The sequence below is a fragment of the Octodon degus genome, unplaced genomic scaffold, assembly GCF_000260255.1.
Source record: "Octodon degus isolate 3935 unplaced genomic scaffold, OctDeg1.0 scaffold00021, whole genome shotgun sequence".
In the NCBI taxonomy this organism is placed as follows: domain Eukaryota; kingdom Metazoa; phylum Chordata; class Mammalia; order Rodentia; family Octodontidae; genus Octodon; species Octodon degus.
The window spans coordinates 8,355,564-8,362,007 of NW_004524597.1; the positions used below are offsets into that span (position 1 = coordinate 8,355,564).

General features: G+C 40.9%; 1 pseudogene; it reads left to right on the forward strand.

Moving 5' to 3' along the window:
• The first annotated feature begins 2,200 nt into the window (after positions 1–2,200).
• LOC101578857 lies at positions 2,201–2,734 on the forward strand (annotated as a pseudogene).
• Positions 2,735–6,444: the final 3,710 nt, after the last annotated feature.

Genomic DNA, 6,444 nt, shown 5'->3' on the forward strand with positions numbered 1-6,444 from the left:
CACTCTGCTCAGAGAAAAGTGCTGGGAGGAAAGGAGAGACACTACTCATGGATCTGCATCAGGAAAAGCCTAATGGTTCTCTAGGATCCATATTTAATTTAATTATCAATCCAACTTTTTTTCAATGTATTTAGTACAGGGTTTATAAGATCTGACTACACAGATCAGACTCATAGTGATCCTCCTGTTTTCAGCCTCCCAAGTGCTGGAATTACAGGTGCATGCCACCATACCCAGTCTCAGTCACCCTTTCAGCACTCTGTGGGGGCAGGGCTGGCAGGACATGCTGGGGATCAAACCCCAGTCTCTGCGCCTGCTTAAGCAGGCACTTAAGTCCACCTAGCTTCAGTACAACTTTTATGGTTGCAAACTTTCATTGTAATTCCCAATGACTGTCTGTTATATTAGAATGTCCAACATAGGCTAGCATAGATATGAAGGAAATGTCTTATGAAGACAGAACAAGATTAGGGCTCTATAGTTCAGAAAAATGGTTAAACAGGACAAAGAAAGTTGATCATTACTGATAATGAAATCCTCAAAATACAAATTTGCTCAGCCAAGTTTTGATTTGCTCAGGGAAAGAGAAAGAAGATACACTGTACTTGGAAAAGCCACCCAGAAGTTTTTCCTGATAGAGAAATATGAAGTTGGGGGAAGAATATGAGTATAAAATTATAAAAAGGATGGGAAAGCTGTGTATATTTACCAAATACAGAAGCTATGAATATGTGAGCTAAGAAGTAAATGTAGAATAAACAAAGTTTTATGTAGTTGATATCAGTTTAGGTAGAACAGGCTACAGATTTAAACAGAGCTTATGCAAAATGGAGTTAAATCAGTTAATATGTATGTATGATTAGTAAGGGAAACTATATTTCTGAGCAGATCCTTGATTTGTTGAGGTACATAGATACTCTACCCACCTGTAAACTATGGAATAGATCTTCACAGTTCACTAGCCAGTTCTGGTTAAAAATAGGCCAGTTGCCATCTTCTTTCCTTGGGCAGGATATAGGCTTTTTTGAAGATCATAAACCAAGATTCTTTTTCCTTTGTCAACTGTTTAGTAAATGAATCTGAAAAGAAAACAGAAATAATCTTTGGGTCATGTTGACATTGGCAGTTGGGAAGTAAGCCTGCCTCTTTCTCTGCACTCTGACTGGTCCCACAGGAGCTGTGGCTACTAGCCCAACAATGAAAGATGCTACTTACAGGAGGTTATACATATGCTTAGGTACCTGTGTACCAGTCAAGGGCCACTTGACCACACTCTTGGCTTAAAAACCATAGGAACTTTTTAAAAAAAAATCTACATGTAGTATACATATAGGAGATTCTGATACTAGAATCCATCCAGGAGAAGAGGAGAATATCTTTTAACTTTTTAAAAGCAGCAGTGGAGTCCATCTACATCTCAGCCCATCTGAGTCAAGGATAATGAGACTGAGGACATTTTGCTAGGTGTGGCAGCACACACCTGTAACCCAGCACCCAGGAAGCTAAGGCAGGAGGATCACCATGAGTTTGAAGCCAGCCAGGAGTACATAGTGAGTTCAAGGCCAGCCTGAACTTCACAATGAGACTTTGTTTCAAAACAATGAAAACAAACAACAGAGGACATTCCAACCCTCCTTCTTACCGCTGTTTAATAGCTTAGGAAAACACTAGTGCTTACTTTTTTCATCTAAGATTTAAGAGAGCTAAGGAACTCAGTTGCCAACTTAATTTTGTTCTGAAGTTTCTTCTAGCAAAATGCTCAACTTCTTGAATCCCTATATGGGAAAGAGACAGTAGGTACTGCTGTGTGTCCTCCCTGAGTTTATAGTGTGTGGGTGCCAGTGCTCTGTGGCTGCTCAGTAGTGCCAGAGTTCTTCCAGTCCTTCCTCTGTGCCAACTGAGCAGCTATTAGCCCAGGAAAAAAAGACCCAAAATGGAAAAAGGACTCTACTGCCAGAGTATGGAAGCTGCTCAGCAAGTTCAGGAGGAAATACCAGATCAGCTGGATTCATGGTCTGAGCTTGACATCCTCTAGAACATGGGATTATAACTTGGAGTTTAGGCTGGGCCTTGGCCCCCCTATGATTGGGTATGAATGGAGCTGCAGGCGCGTAGGCTGAGATTGTGGACACACAACCAAGCATCCGAGGCAGTGAATAATAGCTCTTCAAGTCTGCAGTAAAAAACAGCTTTCCATAAAACGTTGCAGAAAATGGGAAAGAAGCAAAATGGAAAAAGTAAAAAAGTAGAGGAAGTAAAACTTGAAAAGTTTGTGGTAGAAAAAGTACTGGACTGATGTGTAGTGAATGGACAAGTGGAGTATTTTCTGAAGTGGAAGGGATTTACAGATACTGACAATACATGGGAACCTGAAGAAAATTTAGATTGTCCAGAGTTAATTAAAGCTTTTCTTAATTTGCAAAAAGCTGGTAAAGAAAAAGATAGTACAAAAAGAAAATCTTTATCTGACAGTGAATCTGATGATAGCAAGTCAAAGAAAAAAAGAGATGCTGCTGACAAACCTAGAGATTTTGCTAGAGGTCTTGATCTTGAGTGAATAATTGGCACCACAGATAGTAGCGGAGAATTGATATTTCTCATGAAATGGAAAGATTCAGATGAGGCTGACTTGGTGCTGCTAAAAGAGGTAGATATGAAATGTCCTCATATCGTAATTGCTTTTTATGAAGAGAGACTAATTTGGCATTCTTGCCCAAAAGGTGAAGCTCAATAACTTCATATAATATGGATCTTGGTTTTGATTTACTAGTGTGGAAAAAAACATTCTAATGAAAATCAAGTTTAATGTCAGTTTTGAAAGTAGTATTTGGGAGAGTTGTTGGTTTTGGCTTTGCTTTACAAAAACAAACAAACAAACAAACAAAAAACAGGATGAGCCCTGGTTACTTTGAACAAATAAATAAAGCTTTTTGTAGTTGCTTCCTTTATAAAAAATAAAATAAAATAAAATAACTTGGAGTTTATATGTAGCAACTCAATTTTTTTGGTCTCAGGAATTGAACTCAGGACCTTACACTTGCCAGGCAGGCACTATGCCACTGAGCTATGTCCCCAGCCCTTGATTTTCTCCTGTAAAAAATCAGATTTTCTTCGATCTGAGAGTGTTTACCCAGAAGGACTCGCATTTTAGGAAAAGCCAAGAGACAGCAATATTGACCTCTCCATCCTAGAAGTAATGTGTGATTTATAGCATAATTTAAGGATGGAAGCACCTTCCAGGAGGATCATTTTGGGACAGAAAGATTTTTATGAACCACTCATAGCATGCACAGATAGTTCTTGCCTCTGCTTGCCTATAAGTTTGAAAGTTTCAGATTTTGAGAAGGGCAGCCAAGATTTGCTTCTCAAAGAGAATCCTGGATTTTGTAGTTTCCCACCTTCACCAGTGTTCTGCTCATTTCTTCCTTAAAGTTCACAGCAACTCCCAAGTGTCCATCTCTAGATCAGCCCTAGCGCGTCTGCCATTTGGGCTTGGTCTTCTCCTATCACAGAAGTTGCTCCCGGCTGTTAGCATTCCCTGTAGAAGAAGGCATGTTCTCAGACTTGAAGCCTTGCATTAACAGTAGATAAACAATACAGATAAAAGGAATCATTAAAAAATAAAACCAACCTAACTGCATTCCTGCTCTTAACAGAGAAATTTTAAACTATGTTTTATTTTTAAATATTTTATTTATTTGGGAGATGGTTAGTGGTGAAATTCCTGGATATTCCTAGTTTGTGCCTGACTGTCTTGAATATGAAGTCTCAGTTAATATTTTCTTCACCTGGTCAAAATTGGAGATATGTTTACATTTTTCAAAATGTTATTGTTGTGGCAGTGAGGCAAGCAAGAACCGTGAAACAAAGTTTATCTAGAAGAGTAAAGTCTGAGTTAAAATACAATCAAAGCCACTTTAATCAGGACAATTAAAAATTTGACAAAGTAAAAAAATTTTTTTCTTCCTAAATCTTAGGATTCAAGAATTAGAGATAAGAGAGTTTGATTCAGAAAAGAGGTAAATTTAAGACCAACAGGAGAAAAAAAAATTCACTATTAATAGTAAAGTTATGGGGGTCCTGCCCCTTAGCTCAGTTCTTTAAGTGGCTGCTTCAATAAAGCAGTCAGGCTGAGGTTGCTGTTGTTCGATCCCCTCAACTCAAGCCAGCCAAACCTGCCCTGAAGGCATTCGGAGAAAAAAAAATAGTAAAGTTATGGAAATTACTCTCCTAAAAGGTATTGCAGTTTAAAACTTTAAAGCTTAAGAAAGAGTTACGATGAGTAACTATAATGGGTAATCAATACTATTTGGAAGGGATGATAACTTTCAACATTCACATCAGGGAAGAGTCAAGCTCCATTAAAATGTGGTTTCTGACTGTTGTACAAGGGATGCTAGCTGAAGGCTGGTCCAGGTGGCAACTCTAAGGAGAAGAGGATCTTACAAAATAGAAGAAAGACGAGATGCACAGTAGTACATAAAATGTGTACAAGCATTTAGCACTACACGCTCCGATTACAAGAGGCAGGATGAGCCTCTTGTAATTTTCAGGAATGCAGTTGAAGGCGCCAGTGATAGTCCAGGTTTGTGTGCACAATAAGGAAAACCTTGCCAAGCATACACTTAGTGATAAGTAAACAGTAGCTGTTTACTGAAGATCACAGGAAGCTGTGCTTAGGACTGTCTGTGCCAACAGTTATGTAACACAGACCAGGAAAGGTGCTGGGGTGACAGAAAAGTACTACATACGGGTCAAAGGGGAACAACAGCAATAGAAAAAAGGGGGCTGATAACTCAGGCTTTCAGAATTTAAGGCCAGGCCCCTCTGCTTTAGGTGCCTCCCACTAAATCTCCCCTGGTGCCTGCGCTCTAACCTAGTGCATTGGTGACCTCCACTGAGTGCTGCTTATGATTCTTTTCTGCCAAGTGCTCTGTTCATAGGATGAGGTTGTGTGTATAAAAGGATAAAAAGGGTTTTGGACAGTTAGTTTCCTGGTTTGTTTGTTTGTTTGTTTTTGGTTAAGACTGTCACAGCTTCTATTCTGGACTATCCTACAGATGACTTTGGTTAAAGCACTCTTAAACTCTAATCTATACAACAGGATTGGGGCTCTCACACTATAGGACCTCCAGACTTTCACCAAAGGAATACAGAGAACTGTCTTTAAAAAGCGTGGCGACCCTCTTACACTCTTTCCTCTGTATCTGCTATTTCTCCTCCCTCCCTCCCCGCCCATACCTTACCTGTCTTATATAGGGATTCCTGAATAATAAAAGCTTAGGGACTCTTTATAGAACTATACCTTGGCTTTGGCAGCCCTCCCATCCAAGTCCAGCCTGGTGTTCATGGCTAGAGAGGGCAAGCACTGGAGCTGCCTGTGCTGCACTGCTGCACTCCCCTGCTGGACTGCTGGCTTTAAACCTGGCGCTGGTCTCGGCCCTTTGGGCAGCCTTGGTCTGCTGCCTCCTGCAGGGCCCGAGGGGGAGGACCTCTTGTCACTTCCTGTTAGGCAATTAGCACCAAGGGCTTGCCTGGCCACAGCACAAGAAAAAGGCGTCCCTGCAGAGGGACTTGGTCTGTCTCCTGAACTTCCTCCCTAAACCAGAGTACTGACTGAGAACTGGAATAAGAATAACTGTGCCCTGTAGATAATTATTGATAATATAATCTCATTTGTAAATGCTTTCATGTTATCTTAGTTTCTTGTTTTGTTTTTTAGTGATACAGGGAATGAATCTGGGGCTTTTGCACTGACTGACTTCTCCAGTGGTGGTGTGAAAGTGTCCTCACTCGGTTGCACAGGCTGGGCCTGAACTGGTGATCCTCCTGGCTCAGCATCCCAAAGCGCAGGGATTACAGATATGCACCACCTCACCAGGCTCTTAGTTCTTTCTTTTTTTTTTTTAGATTTAATTTATTTATTTGGTACAGGATCTTGCTACATAGCTCAGACTCATAGTGATTCACCTGTCTCAGCCTTCCCAGTGCTGAGATTATAGGCATGCACCTCTATACCCAGTTTCAGTGGCTGTTCATGGCGTGGGGCCAGCCTGGCATGTGGTCCAATCCCTAGGCCCTTGTACTTGCCAGGCAGGCATTTAGACCACCAGGCTATCTCCCTGGCCCAGGCTCTTACTGCTTATAGCACTTCATGTAATAGAAAGCAGATAGCTTACCCTACTTGGGAGAGAAGAACAGACATGAAATGATTGTATGACTTGCCCCCTATTGAAAAGGTATGGCTTCAGAGAAGGCTTCTCACTCTGCACGCATGAAAGGCCATTGCTATGCAGAAGGAAGAACTGTTTTAGACTGTTAATCTGTGAGATGTATCTGAGTTTTTGTTCTTTTGGGGAACAAGATCAGGTTACATAGCACAACCTGTCTCAAAAAACAAAGCAAAACAAACAAGAAAAACCCACCAAGCCCCATACCCCCAGG